Source organism: Microtus oregoni, unplaced genomic scaffold, assembly GCF_018167655.1.
Source record: "Microtus oregoni isolate MIOR12 unplaced genomic scaffold, Mior012 000012F_ref0000307, whole genome shotgun sequence".
In the NCBI taxonomy this organism is placed as follows: domain Eukaryota; kingdom Metazoa; phylum Chordata; class Mammalia; order Rodentia; family Cricetidae; genus Microtus; species Microtus oregoni.
The window spans coordinates 43,214,591-43,236,291 of NW_024543071.1; the positions used below are offsets into that span (position 1 = coordinate 43,214,591).

At 42.4% G+C, this 21,701-nt stretch overlaps 1 long non-coding RNA gene across 1 annotated transcript in view; it reads left to right on the forward strand.

The window, feature by feature from the left end:
- Positions 1-21,086, forward strand: part of LOC121453769 — a 62,035-nt gene extending 40,949 nt beyond the window's left edge. The window contains exons 3-4 of the long non-coding RNA XR_005975072.1: positions 9,802-9,843; positions 20,724-21,086. This is a non-coding gene — a long non-coding RNA (uncharacterized LOC121453769). The remainder of the gene's footprint in view (positions 1-9,801; positions 9,844-20,723) is intronic.
- Positions 21,087-21,701: the final 615 nt, after the last annotated feature.

Genomic DNA, 21,701 nt, shown 5'->3' on the forward strand with positions numbered 1-21,701 from the left:
GGCTCAGCAGTTAAGAGCACTGACAGCTCTTCCAGAGGACCCCGGATTGATTCAAAGCACCTACGTGGTAGCTTACAACCATCTATAACTCCCAGGGGATCCAACATCCTTTTCAGGCCTTTGTGGGTACTGTGTGCATGTGGTACAAAGGCATACACATACCCATACAGATTAAAAATAAATAAATTAAAAATAAACTTGTCAATATTTAACCACGAAATCCAAGTCAGATTAAAACTCGCGATAACTTTTGTAGGGAGGTTGTCAACCCAGGTGGTATAACTTCAAACTGTCTGGGGCTACTAAACGCATACCAGGAGAACATACTGCTGCCAGTTTACCTGACTGGCATAATTCCTAACCAAATTGGGGAAACTTGTACCCATGGCTAAGTGTAGCTCCCACCCATCATTGAAGAGGCTTCTCTTTGCAGTAGAGATTGCTATAGAGAAACACCATTGATCATAATGCAGAGATCAACTGGCAATGGAAAGCCAGTCCCAGTGGACACATCTATTGCACAACCCCTGCACCTAAGGCTCAGGAACATCAAGGAAAGGGAAGTGGAAAGATTGTGGAGTCAGAGGAACAAGAAGTCTGCTGTGAGATTGTTTCTCCTAGACATGACAGGGAAGCCATACCTCTGATACCAGAACAATATGGCTGCCAAGATAAGAGCTGAAGAATGACAATATTAATAGACATGTTTAGTGGAAGGGGGAATCCTGCAAGGTTCTATCCCTAGATAAAGAACTACAGTTAACTAATGACTGCTGAGAAAGAGAAAGAATTAGCCTTTCCCAGGGATGAATCCTCTAACTGTTGCTCAGGGGTGCAGAATTTGCCTATGATGTGCAAGGCCCTGGGTTTGAGTCTTAGCAATGCAAAATGAGCAGGGATTGGGGATCATTGTGGTCTATAGTTACATGACATTCTGGAATAAATGCTGACTGCTGAAGGTGCATTAGAGATTACTTTTGCATAGCTGTGACTGAATTGCCCGAGAGAACAACGTTAGACGGGATGGCTTCTTTGATCATGGTTCCAGAAGCTTCAATCCACGGATACTTGTGTAGAGTGTCAGAGCATGAGGAGGAGTACCACTTCTTAGTAGACAAGGAACAAAGAGCCGCAGAGGGACTGGGGACCAGAGCAGCCTTTGCTGTTAATGCCGCCAGCGATTTACTTCTTCTCTAACTAGTCCCACCTCTTAAAGTTTCCAGAGCTTTCCAAAGTAGCACTATGTGGTGCCAAGTTCTTTACACTGCAGAATACTTGACAAGCCCAGTCCCGTGGGTTACATTTCCTGGTTGGACATAGCAGGAGTCTAGAGGTGGTTGCTAATGCTCAGTGCAATGGTCCCTCAACCTGGGTGACTATCAGAATGAACTGGGGGAACTGACACTCCCCGCTTCTCATGTCTTAGGATCCTGACTCAGGACATAGGATGGAGTACAAGGGATTTGCCTGAGGCTCCTTTGATGATGCCCCTTAGGGTAAGGAAACACCACTTATAAAGTCTTTCCCCTGTGTTTTAGTTCAAATTTTGCTATATATTTATTTTCATCTCATAGACCTGAGAACGGAATATCCCCTCCCCCTACTGTCATGTGGAAGTCAAGATGCTGAGTGTTGGGATACAGGGTGCTGAGGGCTGAAATACAGGATGCTCATTCCTGAGATAGAGGGTGCTGAGTGCTGGGATACAGGGTGCTGAGTGCTGGGATATGAAGTACTCAGTGCTGGGATAGAGGGCGCTGAGTGCTGGGGTACAGCAAGATCAACAGGGCAGACATGCTGGTCAAATCATAGGGACTCTGGACTCTGGGTTCCATGTCTTCACAATAGAGCAGAGCTGACGCTCAGCTTCAACAACCAGCCATCTTTATGAGACTGAGTTGGTGACATCCCAACGTGTCTTTCAATTTCTTGTTGGTTCTTCCTGCCAAGTTGGCATCCTCCCCTTCAAGTCTTCCTCACCTTTGACTTGTCCCCAGAGTAACAATCTTCAGTGCTCACGGTCACCTGATGGGAACATTAAGCACAAGATTCCCCACTCCCTTCAGAGGCTGCTGGAGTAAGTCGATAAGGTTTTATCCAGTTTTTGCCATGCTTCTGTGTTAGTTCAAGATGAAACTGCCTGCAAGCGACAGTGGTCCCTCATCTGCCTTCCTATTTAGTCCTGTCAGAGGCCCAAGTGGAACTAGCCATAAGCTCTGAAGGCAGGTGGATATGGGCAAATTGGTATTCTAAACCAGATGGCCTAGCCAAGAGAATGTGTTGCCCTCCCCTCTTCCACATCCCTTTGGATCAGGGTAAAGAGAGAAGAATGTTGTCAGAGATCCAGTCTGATGTTAGAATAGAGTAAAACAAAATATACCTCCCTCAAATTAGAGTTTTCATGAGATGATTCTGAATTTGGAGAATGGATTTTATTTTAACACTGATTTATTTATATGTGTGTGTATGCTGTTGGTGTATAGAGAGAGGTCAGAGGACAGCATCTGGGAGTTGATTCTCCACTTCTACTTGTGAGTCTTGGGGGTTGAACTCTGGCTATCCTCAGGCTTTCTGGCAAGTGCTCTTATCCACTAAGCCTTCCCCCTGGTCTGAAAAAGAATGTAAAACTCAATTTTCTTTGACATCATATTAGGATCCAGGAAGGTTGTTATTCATCAAGATATTAGTAAAGTGTACACCATTTTTTACAGCCAAGAAATTATCCTCTGGGCAGGTGAATTCATTTATTTTCATTGTTCATCAGAATGAGACTTCAAGGTCCCTAAAATGACAAAGCATCCTGAATTCTTCTCCAGGAATGGAGACGATGTGAGTCAAGGAACCCATTTCTTTTGGGTCTTCAGATAACTTCCAGAACCCAACGTTTAGTGTATGTCACCGAGGTATATAATAGGCCTAATGCTAAGACTTACGTCAACAAAAGTTGAAGATGAGGATCTTTAGATTGTCCATCAATTCAAATCACACATGTAGCCACACTCTAAGCAGACACTGTTGCAGGTAGCCAGGTTTCAGTGCTCATTATATTCAGAGGAGCTCACAGTTAGGAGCTAAGGCAGCACATACAGATTTCCTGAAGAAGGAGTCTGTTCTTCATGATCATTGGCGGAAGATGACAAACTACAGAAGCTTTGGGTTCAAAACAGATGAGTGTATCTGGTGTGAATATCACTCTAATGTATGGTTGGGGCTGTCGGATCTGAATGCATAAGCCTTCTGCATGGCTGTGCTTATGGCCTTGGTTGAGTATCTCAGTGTTGGAAGCTCCTTGGGCTCATGCCCTGGAAACAGTGTAGAAAAACATCACCCGTGGCCTTCTCACTGGGCAGTAATTTTAACATTTTAATATTATTTTTTTTATCTTGAAGGAGGTCTAAAAATTTAATTGGGTGTCTCAAAGACTTGATAGCTTTTTGCTAGTCACTTGAGACATATCTCCCCATTACTGCAAAACTTTTAGATCTTCTTTTGCTAAGAAAGTATCTATTCCTTTATATCTCATGTTGTATTATAAAGTCAGCTGAGTCCCATGCTTGCAGCAGTTGAGGTTAGGCAACATCAACAGTGACATCATAATTGAATAATTTTTAATGACCTAAAACGGATTATTTACACAGATGTGGAGAAGTATTAAAAGTATGCTAGGGCTGGAAACAGTGGGGGCATATGTCCAGTGTGAAGTGTGCTGGTAGAGGTGGGATTCCTGGAACCTGGAAGTCGGGCAGGTTGTATAGAGAAACGGATGAATGAAAGGAGGCAGCCAGTTTATGGAGACTGTCCAGTGGGGAAGCCAAGGGAACAAGTATCCCAATTTCATTATCTTCTCCCTGTCTATTATCTGGCCTGTCTATTGGCCAAGGCCACATGGCAGCCTGTCAGTATAGTCATGTTGGTAGTAGGGTAGAGAATGGGTGTATCTGATGTACACAGAAACCACCTAGCATGATGTTTTTAACATTCAGTGACAAGCTGGGCATGTGATGGACATGGGGAGACTAAAGAAGGAAGAATGTATGCAAATTTGGGGTCTACCTGAGCTATGTTGTAAGACTCTGGCTAATATTTTTGTGGTTTACAGACAATCAAACATAAACCAAACCAAATGCATGCATACACACCAACACCAAAACATCCCCCCAACAAACAACGAATGACCCTCAGATACAGTTATGAGATGTTAGCTTGATCTATGTTGTTCAGTCAAGTATATTCCTGTGCCAGAATGTTCAAACTGAATTTTCAGCTGAAGCATTTGGATAAACATTATTGGGAAAATGAAATATATTTCAAAGGATTAACTTCATGGCTGTTCATAAAATTCAACAAATATTTATTGAATTCTTCTTGTGTTCCCGGTGTTGTGGTCACTTCTGAGTTGTAATAGAAGTTAAAAGTAACTGATACTTATGTCGAGTTCAGATATGGATATGTTTTGTTTGTAAACTTGTTTGAACAGAGTGCCCATTTTCCCTTCAGAGGTTGTATACAGTGACTCTTTTATACCCATAACCTTTACACATTCTCTAGGAAGAAGATTCTAGAAACAGGTCAAGTATCCTTTAAAAGCAGTTCAGTTTTTGTTGACTCAGTTTTATTTATTTATTTTTAGTGGAATAAGCATTAAGACCACACTTATAGTTTCCCCTTCTAAATGGAAATTACGTGAGACCGCACACGCTGGGCACGTGCCTCCATGGGCATTCCTAATGGAGACAATCCAATCGTTTTCTTATTTGTCGACTTTATCCTTGTGCAGATATGATTTCTACAAGCCAAGAGGTTGTGTTTGCAAGTGAAAGGGACCAGGTGTGACACCATGAGAGCATCGTTTTCATTTCCTTGGGCGCTCTGCCCTGGTCCAGAGGGTTCTACATTCAGGATGACTTTATTCAATGCCTGTTCTCATCCCAGTTGTCACAGTCACGTCAGGCTGCCATAACAACCAACCAAAGGCTGGGAGCCTTAAAAAGCAGCAATTTCTTTCTGATAGTTCTCTGACTGGAAGTGCACGATCAGGATGCCAGTGCCAGCTCTGTTAGAGTAGCAACCGTGTGTCTTCATATGGCCCTCCCATTACATATGGTCCTTCCATTATACCTGTGCATAGTAGGAAGGAGGGAGGTGTGTGTGTGTGGGAGAGATAAAGGGGGAGGCTAAGCACCTTGATGTTCTTTTATGTAAAGATACAAATGTTATCCTTTGGGCTCCTCTCTGATGACCTCATCCAAAATTAGCTGTCTCTGGTTCCAAACAACACTATCATGTGGAGAGTTAGACCTGCACATGTGACCTTGTGGTTGGGGGTAGGGTGGAGCACACACAAGTTAGTTTATAGCTCTGACTTTGGGAACAGGGATTTTCTTCTTAGTTATGAAGCAAATGTTCTGCTTTCTTTAAAGGACTAATTTAAACCCATACTTATATCTAGAGGATGCCATAGACTCACTTTCCCCCATAATGAATAGAACGATTGCCTCAGGTGTGTGGATGGAGATAACATTATGCAGATTGGCTTGTACTGGGGGTCTGGATTTTGACCTAGGCAGCTTGCTAGGCAGAGAGGAAGGGGAGGAAAGGCAATGTGCGAGTCTGCTGGGTGAGTGTTGTTTATTCCTTTCTGGTTGGCTATCCAGCCTCTCCAGTGTTTGATTCTTGTCTAATAACACAGCTAAATTGGATTTGAAACTTTTCAATGAAAGTGTGTTAATGTCAGATCCTCAGAATTTTTTTGTCTGACATGCCCAGCTGTAGATGCTGCTAAATGGACAAAAAAGCTAGTACTACTGAAACCGAGTGTTCTAGAAAATCAATATTACTACAGCACCAGAGCCCTTGTTTCCACACAAGTCTCCCTACGAGGAAATTCAGCCTCAGCCTGACCTTTGAGCTGCTTTCTGTAGTACACGCTGATCTGCAGAGTGAGTTAGTAGATCTCTTTAAAAACCCAAGGCTGTAACCTTCTGACCCCCCTGAAGAAGTGATGGATAGCTTCAGATTATTTATTTATAGGTTCCTACATTGACTAATCAGGTCATTGGGGCTGGGTTTACCACAATTAAGATTGATTGCCACTTACATTGAGGATGCTCGACTCTAATCTCTGAGTTACTGCTTTTTGCTGTTCTCTTTCCAGTCCTTCATTATTTACAATGCTTATCCAAATCCGGCCTCTCATTGGAACTCTGGCTCCACTGAATGTGATGAATATCACACTGGCTACGCAGGGAAAAGACTGGCTAAGATGTGGCTGTGTTCACCTGTAGGTGCTCACAAAATAACTTCATGGGAAGCGTGTGATGACAGAAGAGTGGACAGGCACAAGACGGACAGCAACGAGCTGAGTTTTCTGTGGGTCTTATCGGAGAGGCATCATTTGGACTGGGCCCTAATGGGTAGGAGGAATCTGCACGGGAAACAGATCAGAGAAGAAAAGCAGCGAGTGAGTGGAGAGAGGAAGTGAGGGAGCTGGCTGTCTGAAAAGAATGCACACAGAACTGTGCTGTGCAGAAGCATGTGTAGTGGGGATTGCCCAAAGGCAGAGCCAGCTGGTCTAGGGCAGGTAAGTCCTAGGGTGTTTGGAGCTCGTGTGCCCATGGAGTTTGTTGCAGAGGCTGTAATGACAACAGAAAAAAAAAATCCAAACTCGCTTAGAGGCTTAGGGAAAAACAGAGAAGAACCTAACCAGCTGGGTGGCTATTCCAGTGGGAGCCATGCATGCAACTCTGGCAGGAGCCTTGCATGCAACTCCAGCCTATGCCGGAGGCTGCAAAGCCATAGGCTTTTTTGAAAATTTGTGCCCCATGTTAGGCGCCAACATGTAGCATGAGTTCTAATAGGTCTTAATAATAAATGTCCAGCGTCAAATATAGCAAACCACAGTCACTTTACCTACTCAACTTTTTCCAGCTGAAAAGAAACCGAGCGTCTCTCTCCTCCCGTCTTATCACTTCCTCTCTCTGCTCAGCCATATCACTTCCTGTCTATCTGTACAGACCTCCAGACCTCTATGGTTGCCTTTGATCTTCAGGCAAGCTTTATTTGTACAAATAAGATATCACCACATTGGAATAAGTGTTGCTATGGTGTGTGCTAGGGTGCTTAGGAAATGCAAGGAACAACAGGCATGCCTCTGCATGAAGGGTGGGCGAGGAGTTACTACTGATAGGCTCCATTCTGACCTTTATACTTCTGCTTTAAAATGTTTATCTATTTACTTATTTGTGTGAGTGTATGTATGTGTGTCAAGGCATGCATGTGGAGGTCAGAGACCAATCTGAGGACTCGGTTATCTCCTTCCACCATGTAGGACCCACAGATGGAGCTCATCGTTGTCAGATTTGGTGGCAAGTGCTTTCATTTGCTGAACCATCCTGACAGGCTCCTTTGTTTGCTCTAGGTATTTTGTTTTGTGTTTTTGATTTTTTTTTAAAAGGTGGCATATGTATTGGTGGGCTACTAAGAAGTTTGGAATCATTTTATAGCACGTACACAGTGGCTACATTAAAATCTCCTAAAAAACAAAAACCAAACAAAAGAAAAATCCAGAAAGCAGTTTATTAAATTATAATGCACACTCATAGTTTTGAAGCATAATTAAGTGTTTTTATGGGCAATATTCCAGAGGGATCAAACTTTGGAAATACTAAGATGTGGTGTATTTATTTTTATTTTTTTCCAGTTGAATTTATGAGAGCACAGCAAAGCATTATATACATAAAAGTGTACATGCATCAAAATTTTTTGTCATTATTAGGAAGTTTTAATTTTTACTTTCTGTATATGAGTATAGTGACATCATGTGTCTGCGCCAAGTGCATGCATTGACTAGGGAGGCTAGAAAAGGGTAACCCAGGGATTGGAGTTACAAGAAGCTGTGAGTCATTATGTGGGTGCTGGGAATCGAACTGGAGACTCTGAAAGAGCAGCCAGTGTTCTTAACCACTGAACTCCCTTCTCTATGGTGCTTTCTATTTGCAAGTTTTTATAATAAACTAAATAAAATAAATAAATAAAATCTATATAGAGAGATTAAAAAAAAGATCCAACACCAATTATTTCTATAGCATCCTACAAAATAAACAGGGGAGGAGAACCAACAAGCTCTTGTTAGAAAGCCAGTATTTCTGATACTGCAGCTGGTTCTGGACATGCTCAGACACAGCTAATAGAGCAACATCCCAGAGGAACACAAATGCAAAATACAACACTCACAGACCAAATTTAAGAACACATTAAGAAATTATACAGTGTGACATGTTGATTTCATTCCAGGGATGCAAATTTGTCTCAACATATGCTTATCAGCAAGTGGAATATAGCACATAAACACACATGTGTTCATCTTGATTTCAGAAAAGGCCTTTGACCAGGCTCCATATCCTTTCGTGATAAAATACCCGAGGAGGCTAGAAATAGAAGGAACAAGCCTCAGAATACTCAAGTCCGTGCCTGAAAATTCTACAGGCAGCACTATGCTGTGGGTTAAACCTGAGACCATTCACTCTAAAATTTGGAATGAGGTAAAGATACCAAAATTTTTCTACCCTTAATTGCTATGGTGTTTCTTGTCTTAGCTAGACAATAAGACAAGAGAAATGAAAAGGATACAAATGGGAAAGAAAGACATAAAGCTATTTCTAATTGTAGAATCATGATTCGAAACTCAAAAGACCCTTGAAAAACCACCAGAAAATTATAGACCCGGTGATCACTTCTATCAAGTAGCAGGATATAAAATTCAACACACAAAATTAGTAGTTTTTTTAATAAAACAATAACAAGTATGCTAAGAATGCTTTTCTGCTCATTTCTTTCACATTTGTTCAAAACAAACAAACAAACAAACAAGCCCCACAAACAATCCAGAAAAAAAACCAAGCCAGGAAGGTGGAATGAGCCTCTTCAGAGAAAACCTGAAAGAAGTAGCTGAACCCCAAATAATCATTATACCTCTTGTGATCCCAGGGTAGCAGAAAAAAATGAAATGGCTACAGAGTCAACACAATCCTCATGAAAACTCCAATGACATATACTACCTGACCACAAATCATGTTAAAGAGCTATAGTTATGAAACCAGCATGGCACTAGCCCCCAGACAGACATGTAGAACACTGGGATATAAGATAGGAGCCAGAAGTAAACCATTCAGTTACACTGTTTTTTTTTTTTTTTCTTTTTGGACAGGATTTGCTACGTAGTTTTGGCTGTCCCGGAACTCTTTATGTAGAGTTTGAGGCCATGCTGGCCTCAGACTTACAGAACTCCACCTACCTCTGTCTCCAAGTCATAGGATTAAAGCTGTGCTCCACCATGCCTGGCTCTTTGCTTTGTATTTTGACAAGCTGACTATAATGTGCCACAGAGATGTTCTTCTCTGGTCATTTTTGCATGGGGTTTCATTTGCTTCCTGTGTTTGAGGTTGGATTGTTTCTATGGGTTTGGGGACTTTCTACTGTATGCTCACGCTGAGCTTCTCAACCTACAAATGCTCAGGCTTGGTCTCTTGGTCATATCCTAGGATTCTCGGACATGTGGCCATTTATTCTCCTGGTTGCTGTTTGAATACAGCCTTCCTTTACACTGATGTCCTTTCTTTTGTGAGTCTGCTGGATTCCCATTGTGTTGTTTTTTATTTAATTAGTCGAAATTTTCATCTACAGCATTTCTATTTCATTTTTTTTTGTCTCAAAATTCAGTTTCCTTGATGAACTTTTCTTCAATGTTGCTAGTTTTTTTCTTTTGCTGACTTTTTCCTTAATATCACTGCTTTTCTCTTCCAGGTTCAGGATGGGATTCACCTGCTCATCTGAATCTTCTTTGAGGTAAGTGATTATTTTTATTGGTAAACATTGAAATCTTTTTCCAAGGTTGCCATTATTCTAGCCTTTTTGAACTGAGTTTTTAAAGAGTAAAGATCTTGGTGGAGTCATGTTGACTTGCTTTTCATGTTCCTGGGATTTCTGTGTTGTGATTTGCTTAGCTGCTTGGAAGCTTCCGGTTTTATGTGAGGATCACAGCAGCAGCAGTTTCTCGAGGGGCTTAGGTCTCAGTCCCCAAAATAGTAATCCATTCAAAAGTTAAAGTTAAATAAAACCAAATAAAGCCCAGCGATGAATCACTAATTACTGCAAAACATGTTATGGCAACAGCAGAGAGTGCTGCGAAGTTAATAATCATCTAGGGTAAACGGAAAATAGTAATGGTGAGTACCAGAAAGGAGGGAGCAGCACAGGGAGTTCGAGGCCAGCTTGGGTTGCATTAGCCTCAAAAAGGAATCAAACAAAAAAACCAAAGAAATCATCAAAAAGTGAAAAAAGAAGAGACAGAAGAATGTTACAAAGTAGACAAGATAATAGCAAACAATTAGAAAACTTTAAAAACACGGAGCTGAAGAGAGATGGCTCAGGGGCTCAGGGGCTCAGAGCATTGTCTGCTCTTGCTGAGGACCCAGATTTCAGCTCCCACAGGGCACCTTACAACATCTGTAACCCCAAGTTCAGGAGATCTGATGCCTTTTCTGCTTCTGCACACATGCGGTGTAAAGACATACGTGCAGGCAAAACATTCATACACATAAAGCAAACCTTAAAAAATAAGAATATGACAAAATAATCTAAACATATATCCTAATAATTAGAAAAATTGTAACAAAGTTTAGATAAGTATAAGGGGAAAAAAGTAAGATGAAGTCAGAATGTCACTGAAACCATGATGAAAAAAGGAGCAAACTTGGAGGAGGAGGAGGAGGAGGAGGAGGAGGAGGAGGAGGAGGAGGAAGAGAGAGGGATATATATGAATTTATGTCTTCCAGCCTCAATATCCAGATCACAAGTGTGCCCTCCATCTCTGGATTCTAGTTCCCTCCAGATAAAGTTAAGCTGTCAACCAAGAACAGCCGTCACACAGACCATTGCCTAAAGGTCATGTGGACCAAGCAAAGGACTGTGGTGCACCAAGGAGGGAAGTTAAAGTGAAAATAGCTCGGACAGACCTCAGACATGTATTTGATAGAGCACTAGCATAAAACATATGAAATACAAGAGTCCCACAAAAAGTCCTGGGATGGGGTGTGGTTCAGTTGGTAGAGAGCTTACCAAGCATTTGTGATATCTAGGGTTTGATCCCCAGCACAGCTATAAACTGAACATGGTGGTAAGTGTCTGTAGTCCCAACACTCAAGAAGTAGAGGCGGGAGATCAAGAGTTCACTGTCATCCTCAGCCATAAGTTCTGTGACTCTAGAGAACCCTGACTAATAGAGACTGGGCAGGTTTTCCTACCCTATGATAACCTCCTGACTTGTATCCCCTGTGGGTGTCTAGTGTTCTCACAAGGTGGAGGTGGAGCAAGTGACCATCATACAGAGATTTATACAGGCTGACCCATCTTGGTACTTTTGGAAACGTACTCAACATTAACTACTATGCTGAGTGAATATGGTTGTGGATGATAAGTGGTCCCATGAAGCTTCAGAGTTCCTGGACTTTAGAGCAGCAAGCCTCATGCAAACAGCTGGCTCCAGAGGTTGCCCTACCAGCCCACCTGCAAGCTTTGGGTTATCAGAGGGTTGACTCTCTCTTGGCAAGTTCTGCAACAGGGTGCTGAGGTTAGGGTCTTATTCTTGTACAATCCAGTGTCTGCTTGGGTCCTCCTGCTATCTGTGCTTTGCAGTTTGCTGGCCTCTGTCCTTCCTGTTCTCTACCCCTGAATGGATGCTTAAAAGAAATCCCACACTAGCTTAGAATTGAGAATAATAAAGGGTTATTTATTTAGTGGTAGACTCACAAATCAATTTCCTCTGCTGGAACAGAGAACAGCAACCGAATCCCACAGCTGGAAAAGAGGCCAGACATGTGCTTTACATCGGCATAAATAGTATAAGAGGCCATGGCCAAGTGGGCAGGTAACTTAAAGGCTACTGGCTGTAGGAATTCCTACAGCACACCCCTGCCTCCCAAGGTTGCCTAATTCTAGGGCAGTGGCAGGTTGACTTGAGGTCCCCAGAATATTTCAATTTTAAACAACAGATTTTCTTCTAAGATGGCACCTGGCCACCGTCTGCAGAGCCTGGGTAACTCCTGTGTATTGCTGGTCTGTCCAAAAAAACCCAAAGCAAAACAAAACAAAAACACCCAACAAAACAAAACAAAAAAACAAAAAACCCCCCAAATCAACCAACCAACCAAACAAACAAAAAACCACCACCAACAAAAACCCACAGCTCACCAAAATGCAGGCACTCTAAAGATAACACACAAAATCATATTTAAGCTATGTGCATAAAGTATGTATGAAACACACAGGAAATTTCATGCTTAGACAGTAGTCCTATCCATAAGATGTTTTGTTAGTCTTGTTTGTCTTTATAGTGTGTCCTTACCTCCACTGTTTTGTTAGCCATGTTTGTCTATGTAGTGAACCCCCACCTCCACTGAAGAGACTTAGTGTAATAAGGCTTGATTCCTTGCTGGTGGTACTACTTTGGAAGTTTCTGGAAACTTGAGGTAGGGCTTACCTGGAAGACATAGGTTACTAGGGAGGAGCTGTTTAGGGTTAGTTATTGTTCCACCCCCCTGTCTGTCCCTCTCAGTTTCCCAGGAAGCATGGCTTGAACTGCTTGTCTTGTACTTCCACCATGAAGGGTTGAAAATGATCTGCCAGCTGAATCAATCCTCCCTTAAGTTGTTCACATCCAGGATTCTGTCACAGTAAGAGTGAAACTGACTAGCACAGTATGCATGCCAACATGCTCAAATCCCCAAGCAAACAGAATGCAACTATCTGGTTCCAAGTATTTTGGATAAGATACTTAACCTGCAGTACATTTGTTATGTACTTTTTAGAAGATGTGAAGAAGCACAAGAAAGTTTAGCATTAACCCCACAAAAGTCAAACAAAAGGCCTCCGGGAAGGGATTTCAGCTGCTAATGAGTTGGTATATATGGCCTTCTAAGTTTTTTTTTGATATATATATATATATATATATATATTTCTTTTTGAGACAGGGTTTCTTTGTAGTTTTTGGTGCCTGTCCTGGAACTAGCTCTTGTAGACCAGGCTGGCCTCGAACTCACAAAGATTTTCCTGCCTCTGCCTCCCGAGTGCTGGGATTAAAGGCGTGCGCCATCACTGCCTGGCCCCTTCTAAGTTTTATAATCTGTTGTTTGCATATAAAGTGCAAAGGAACATCCTTCACACTATGTGTTTCAGAGGACACATGCTGTTCTAATGAGTGATTATACTGTGACATAAAACAGACACTCTGGGTTGGAGAGATCTTTCAGTAATTACGAGCACTTGCTGCTCTTGCAGAGGACTGGGGTCCAGTTCTCAGCACCCACAGATCAGCTCACGGGTGCTAGTAACTCTGGTTCCAGCAGATATGATGCCCTCTTCTGGCCCCCACATGGACTTCACACACATGGTGTATATATGCACAGATGCAAAATATTCATATACACAAAAAAAGAACTAAATACCTATTTATGAATGTTTAGCCTATTTCCACTTTGCCTCATGTTGATGGATTTTTAACAATTCCTTTGTTTGTTGTCAAACATACCGGTTTGGGGGCATTTCACCTATCCAAATTAGTCTTCCTTGATTTAACCCAACTGATAAAGCCCTGTGTCAGGAGTCAGCAAGAAGAAATTCTGTTGGAATGAATTTCAGTTCTGTGTTCTGTAGTTGGGGAAAGAAATCTTTTTTCTTATAAGAGCTGTAGACATATACTCATGTATATAATCTAGCTAGCTAGCAAGATAGAGATAATGCATAGGCACAAATAATGTTAGCATACAAAGTAATTGATATCATTATGTCATTTTCACACACACTGCAGTCATATGGAGGCCAAGCCAAGGTCCAAATCAGAACAGAATAGAATATCTGGAGTGCTAGTCAGAGAAGCTGAGCCCAGATAAACTAATGGGGGAAAGTTGAACTACTCCTGAGCCTATGGAATGTGGCTTGACTTCTATTCATGAAATCCACTGTGATTTGCATTTTCTTCCCTTGAAACAAAGTACATCCTAAGAGTAGCATTTGTTTAAAATGGCACAGCAGCAAAGATATCCATCACTTTTTTTGCTTTGAACATTTAATGGTGCCTACATCTATCAGAATATCACATTAGTATTTACGTTGTACTGCACTTTTTGATTGTATTCTTAACCATCCCTCAACTCCTTCTAGATCCTCTGACTCCACTACCTACCCAACTTCATGTTTTCTTTTTCTCTTAGAAAAACTAAACTAAAATAAAAATACAAAAACCCATGGAATACATCTGAGCATGGGGCCTATGCTGGAGTATAGTTGATATACCCAGTGGCTCTGCATTGGAGAACACTGATTTTCTCTTCTCTCAGCAACTATCAATTATAAGCAGCTTCTTGGCAAGGGCTGGGACATTGTGCTCCTTTCCCCTCCCCTGTGCTGGGGTTTTGCCCAGCTTGAACTTGTGCAGGTCTTAGGCATGGTGTCACAGTCTGTGAGTCCACAGGTCCATCTGTCATGCTGTGTTTGGAAAACACTGCTTCCTTGGAGTCGTCCACTACCTCTGGTTCTTATGACATTTTTGCCTCCTCTTTGGCATGGATCAAAATTTCATTTATTTTTTATGCATATTGTCTACATGCATTCCTGATGTCTGAGGAGGCCAGAAGGCACAGTCAGAGCCCCTGGGATTGGAGTTCCAGATGGTTGTGAGATGGCAAGGGAATACTGGGAATCAAATCTGGGTCCTCCTGAGTAGCTGGTGCCATTAGCTGCTGAGCCATCTCTCTATCTATGTGCCTCCCCCATAATTCTTTGAGTATAGCCAACTGGACCCCCCCTGTCTTGCATGTTATTAGAATTACAGAGTGAGGACATATGAAACAGGGAATGCTTCCTGTATCTCCTTGAATAGTTTTCTATATTTTGTTTCCCGGTCTCCTTTTAGAAAATCTTTCCTGGGCCACTGGCTTGGGACTTCAGTGACTGAACACTGAGGTACTGCCCTTAAGCCGTGGCAGGTGAAGGAAGGAGATGGAGGTGCCTTGCCTCAGCTCTGAGGCAGAGCTTTCCCTTCAGGGTGTCTCTGAGGAGTTGGAGTGAAGCTGCCTTCTGTGGTTCATCTGGCATGACTCCCTTAACTTGGCTTTCCTGTCTCGTGCCACTTCCCTTATTCTCTTGCCAATTGCCCTTCAGAACATGTGTTTAACAAACCACACAAACAAGTCACGGGCTGTTCTAGTTTCATTTGGTTGCTGTGATAAAGTGCTCTGACTGCAAGCAGCTCGGTGAGGAAAAGGCTTATTTGACTTACACTTTCAGGCCCCAATCTGTCATTAAGGTAAGTCAGGCAGGGCAGGAACTAGAAGCAGAAACCATGGAAAAATGCTGCTTGATAGCCGCCTCTCTGGCTTGGTCACAGGCTCAGGATCACTTGCTGGGCCCTCCCATACCAATTAATAATCAAACAATACTCCAAACATGACTGCAGGCCATTTCTAGGCGATTTCTCACAGAGTACTCTGGACCAGTGAGTCTCAATCTGTGTGTCTCAACACCTTTGGGGGTCAAATATCAGATACCCTGCATATCAGATATTTACATTATGATTCGTAACAGTAGCAACGAAATAATTTTATGGTTGGGGGTCACCACAACATGAGGAACTGTATTAAAGGTTGCAGCATTAGGAAGGTTGAAAATATTGCTTTAGACTGTATCAAGTTGATAAAGTTAACTAGGGTAGGCCTCTGTTGACTGGTTTTATGTCAACACAAGCTACAGTTGGGAGGACAGAACTTCAGTTGAAGTCCTCCTTCATGGCATGTGCTTCAGTTTGTGACTCCACATTCCTGTCCTACTTGGCATTCCTGTCCTGCTTGGGTTCTTGAAGGAGTGCTGCTTACTGGCTTGCTCATCATGGCTTGTTCATCCTGCTCTCTTTGAGCGTCATGATCCAGAAGTGGCACTGCCCACAGTGAGCAGGAGCCTCTTCCATCAATTAAGATGTACATCATCCTTGCCCACAGGCCAGTCTGGTGGGGACATGTTCTTAGTTGAGGTTCCCTCTTCTCCAATGATTCTAGCTTGGGTTGAGTTGACATAAAACTAGGTAGCACAACTGACCCCTTGACAACCTGATACACAAATGCATCATTATTCAACTATAACCTTTCCTTTCTTATTTCCCTCCAAGATGGTATATTGATATTAATATTACCATATAAACTACTTCAATTTCTAAAGTTTCATAGTCTAAAAATTCAACCACCTTGAAAGTTCAGTCTCTCTAAAATACCAAATGTTTTTTTCTTTTTAAATCCTAAGCCCCTCTACACTTTCTAAGCTTTAGTAACTGTGACTTCTTGTAAAATTGAAAATACATTAAATACTTCCTTGCTCTAAGAAGAAAAAAAATCAGGACACAGTCTACAATTAGATGAAACCAAAACCAAAGTTTAGTTTAAGGCTCAATGTCAGACTTCTGGAACTCACAGTCTTCTAGGCTCTAAAGTGTTTGTCCTAGAACACATAGGACATCTTGAAGGCTCAGGCTGGTTCCACTTGGCACTTGTGATCCTGACATCTCTGAAATGACGTGGTTGCCTGCTGCGACCAGGCTGCACTTGCTCACCAATAGCATTTTCTGGGCTCCCTCAGGGACTCTGATCCTGACACACAGTTCCAAGCCTCAACTTCACCCCAAGATCTTTTCAATCCTAAATTTTCAGATGCAGCTGTGGCTGCACCTTCACAAGTGACCTCTTCAGGGATTCTATGTTTATCACACAGTGCTGACCTGTGTGCAGTAGAAGCCAGGGGCTTTTGCTGAGGTGAAGATTGCTTGGCCAGGGTCACCTGCCATTCAATTTTCACAGCCCAGTTTTTGGCTCTTCCTGGTACCGGTGTCTGTCATAGTTAGGGTTTCTACTGCTGTGATAAAACACTATGACAAAAAGCAGCTTGGAGAGAGGAGAGGGTTTATTTCTTTTTCCTTTGTAGTCCATCTTCCAGGGAAGTCAGGGCAAAAACTCAAGACGCGAACTTGGAGGCAGGGACTGATACAAAGGCCATGGAGGAGTGCTATTTACTGGCTTGTTTATCATGGCTTGTTCAGCCTGAATTCTATTTATTTATTTGTTTGTTTGTTTATTTATTTATTATGTATACAATATATGTATGTGTGTCTGCCTGTAGGCCAGAAGAGGGCACCAGACCTCATTACAGATGATTGTGAGCCACCATGTGGTTGCTGGGAATTGAACTCAGGACCTTTGGAAGAGCAGGCAATGCTCTTAACCTCTGAGCCATCTCTCCAGCCCCCTCAGCCTGAATTCTTATAGCACCCAGGAACAGTGGTGCAGTGATGAGAAAATCTTAAATTATTACAAGCGGCAGTTGCTTATCACAGGAACTGTTTTTTCTCCTTATTCATAGCTCTTTGGAAGTGTTACTTTGATGAACTCATAAGTTCTTTTAGAAATGAGGGTGGGAACATGCGCCAACAAGCCATCCATCACAGGTACTTAAGGGATGCTCAGGTGGAAGGGACAGTTTCTGAACAACAGTTATTTGAAACGTCTGTGAGTATTAACTCTTAACTTTTTGTGAAGTGTGTTATCATGGTGGCTCCCATGTCAGCCTTCATATAGCAGTACTGTTCAAGAAGTCATGAGGCTGATAGGTTACTCATGCAGAGCTGCTCCCTGGCTTATGGTTGGGTTATGACACTATAAACTCATGAATTGAAAGTACATTTATATGCCCAACTTACTAAGCACTATAGCTCCACAATACTGCACTGTGGAACTCCCAAGTTTTCTCTTGTGAACTTGAAGCTGACTGGGGGCTGTGGCTTGCTGCCACTGTTCTGCATGGTAAGACTGTCACCTACCTGTCAGTACCCTGGGAAAAGACCAGAATTCAAAGTTTGAGCAGCGTCTGCTGAATGAATCACTCTGTATAGTTGTAAGGAGGATAAATTAGAATTGGACCTGTTCTTTGTCAGGGATTATATCTTTGTGTTTGATTCACAATATCAGTACATGATATGAGGCCCTCTTTATTCCACATGTTGCTTAATTTTGTAGAGATGAAGACCCTATTTATGCATGAGGGTAAGAAAAAGAAGGTCTAGATAGGCTTAAACTTGTTTAAAGTTTTCAGTTTAGTGTCAGAATCCTGGGGTTCTTACATCCAAGGATGTATGGCCCTGAAATATAATGCCACTGAATCTCTCAGTATGGACATAGATTTGGTGACTTCTTGGCATGGTAGGCCCACATTGTAATTGAGAACAGTGCTTGTCTGTTGTCAAGAAGTCCTATGCAGTTAGAATGGGAAAATACGGCTGTTCAAACACAGAATTGCTGAACTGGATGACGCCCATATCCTCTAGCTTAACTGGAGAAAAAGGGGAGAGGGGTCTCAGGTCTTAGGGCTGTGACTCTGTGCTTTCATTTATGCTGTAGATCTTTTGCTTTGTGCTCTCCATCTTCCATTTTCACAGAAGGGAACACTGACAATTTCGAGGCTAATGTTGGGAATGGGTTTAACTTAGCCATTTTTCCTTAATAATCAATTATGATATAATACTGGTACTCAAAGGAATAAATATTACAACCCCCCACAAAAGGTGGCGTTTGATTTCTAGTATTTGCATATCTTAGAAGAGCAGTAGAGGCATGTGGGTCCACAAACATAGGCTTTTTGCTTCTATGGGGTTTGAACCTGATTAGGCAGGACATTTTCTCTAGTTAGAATTTACTTTTTTCCTTTTTTTCTGTTTTCTCTTCCTCTGTTTCCTTTCTGGTAATGGGGATGTAACCCAAATTCTGATGCATGCCAGATAAATGCTCTGCCACTGAGTCGTTTCCCCAGTGCTGCAGTGAGGAATTTGACATTGTTCCTCTCTCCACACTAGGCAACCATCTCTCCAAGGGTCCAGGGGCTTGCGATACTAGAGGCATTGTTAGTGTTGTCCTTCACCATCAATATGCCATTTGACAGGAAGGTGGCAGACAGCGTTCTTGAGAGTCCTATTACCTCAGCTCTGTATTGTAATTGGATTTTTTAAAATACTTTTTTGGCTGCTACCTCACAAATAATGACACGAAGACTTATTATTCATTTTAAAAGCTCAGCCTTAGCTTAAGCTTGTCCCATTAGCTCTTGTAACTTAAACTAACTTGCTTTTATTAATCTATGTTTTTTTAAAAATATTTATTTATTTATTATGTATACAATATTCTGTCTGTGTATATGCCTGCAGGCCACAAGAGGGCACCAGACCTCATTACAGATGGTTGTGAGCCACCATGTGGTTGCTGGGAATTGAACTCAGGACCTTTGGAAGAACAGGCAATGCTCTTAACCTCTGAGCCATTTCTCCAGCCCTTAATATATGTTTTACTATGTGACTCTTTTCTTCTTTCATTCTGTATGTCCGACTCCCTCCTTGTCCTGTTGACATCTCCTCTGCACCTCGATTATCTCTTCCTACTTCCTCTCTCTGCCCAGAATCCTGCCTAGCTATTGGCCATTCGGCTATTTATTAAACCAATCATAGCACTACATCTTCACACAGGGCACACATATCCCACAACAGTGTATCTAGGGACTCTTTGGAAAAGTAGATGGTGGGCATCAAGAACTTGGACTTGGGGGTTGCTGCTTGATGGGTATAGAGTTTCAGTTTTGCAAGATGAAAACATTATAAAGATGACATGTACATTTAACAGTTCTGAATCTTATACTTAAAATAAATAAGATAGTAAATTTTATATTTAGCTTATATGCCCAGTTAAAAAGAACAGGTTATGGTACCTAATTCTCAAGTGCCTTTACAGATCTAAGGGTATGGCATTTTAACAAAAGAACTTCTAACACAGACATGCAGCTTCTGCAGTACCCTTTAGCTCCTCCAAGAAGACAGAAGACCTTCTGCCTCCAGGCCTTTCGTTTGGGTTTGGTAAACCTACCCACACAGCAAAAAGCGGCCTTTCACCTCTTCACCTTCCTAGATGCCTTCTAGGGAATCGATCTCATCCTGCCAAGACAGGTAGACTAAATCTTCCCCCCACAAGAAAAATCTTTGGGCCTCTTGTACTAATGGCAAGCACTGCTTCTAAGACTGGCGTTCTCCAAGGACTAAGGAGAGGATTTGGGATCGCCTGCGTAGCTAAAAGGCTGTCTCGTTTTTGCTCATTTATCCCTCCCAGATCTGTCTAATGGCATTTGACGACTTCAGGTACTGTTAACTTATTACTTCATTCATGACATTTAATGACGTTTCCTGCTAAAATACAGGCAGGTGTGCCTGACAGGTTTCAGGTGTGTCTTAAAAAATCCAGGGTTCCCGATTTCTTTAATTGTCTTAACCTAAAGCAATAGCCGTTTGCTATGACACCAAGATGTAAATCTGTTCCATTCTCTTACAGGTTCCGGCAAAAGTTCTGTTACATTAACCCCAGTCAGTTTCAAGCATATTTTACAGGTCACTCCTGCTGACTGGGCCAAGACCAACTCACAAAGTACTCTTCAGACAATGCCAAACACCTGTACCAGCTCCTGGGATGACACCATTGGTACCAACTCTCCTAGGTCAAGGACAGCTGCCAACTAAAATCTGGTTTTATCTGCTATTGTGTCCCATCACATGGCTAGTCATATTTCATAGGGCCAGTAATAATGTTTTTTTCTCCTAGCCACCCGCCTTCTCATATCCCTCAAAAAGCAGCTGCCTGAGGTCTCCAGGATGACAGCAAACCAGATGGTACTCCAGCCACACCTCTCGCTGAGTGTGAGCTCACCAACTCCCAGCTCTCCCCTCTCCCACATGGCCCCATGCCCACAGGAAGTAGCCAGACTGGGGCTGATGCCCCTATATCCAAGGACTCTGGGATGTTTGATTGAAAGTGAGACCTCCAGCTCTCTGACATCTCTATATCCAAGAAGTCTGGGATGATTGGAAGCATCACCGAGCCCCTGGCCTGAGAGTTGCCTTGGTCCAGACTTCAACTTCCAGCCTGCCAAGTGCTGACCCTTCTCAGGGAGGGTCAGAACCACTCCCACAGGGTAATTAGGCTCATGCTGGAAAAAGGAACACACGGTTTCAGGTTTTACCTGTCACCCCCCCCCCCCCCCGTCTCTTTCTCTCTCCTTGTCATGCTCTGTCGGCCACCTGGGATTGCAGCATTTATTAAACGTGGCATTTGGTCTGATCTGGTTTAATTGGAGTTATTTTGTGTCAGTGGAGAGGCTCATCTTAAGATTTTTCCTAACAAAACCTACCCTTCTAAAGGTTCATAAAAACCAAACCAAACCAAACCAAACCAATTTTTCTTTTATTTCAAGATGGTGAAAGCAAAGCCTAAGAGGAGGAGGAGGGGGAGGATCCCAGGAGAATGGAAGAATGTGAGGTAATAGACTCCAGAGTTATAGAGAAAGAGACCATTATAGCAAGGGCAGCTGTGAGAGATATGGAAGAGGGACCCGTGGAGTCAGTGGAGCAATGGAGGTCAACTACAGTTGGCCTGGCTTTGAGGGAAGATGAGGAACAGGATGAATAGGAGGACCAGTGAGAGGAGATCAGGACCAGTGGGACTGTGAGCAGAGGGAGAATGTTCTAGGATAGAGAAGAGATGTACCACAAGAGGACAGAGTTCCTGAGAATAGAGAAGGAA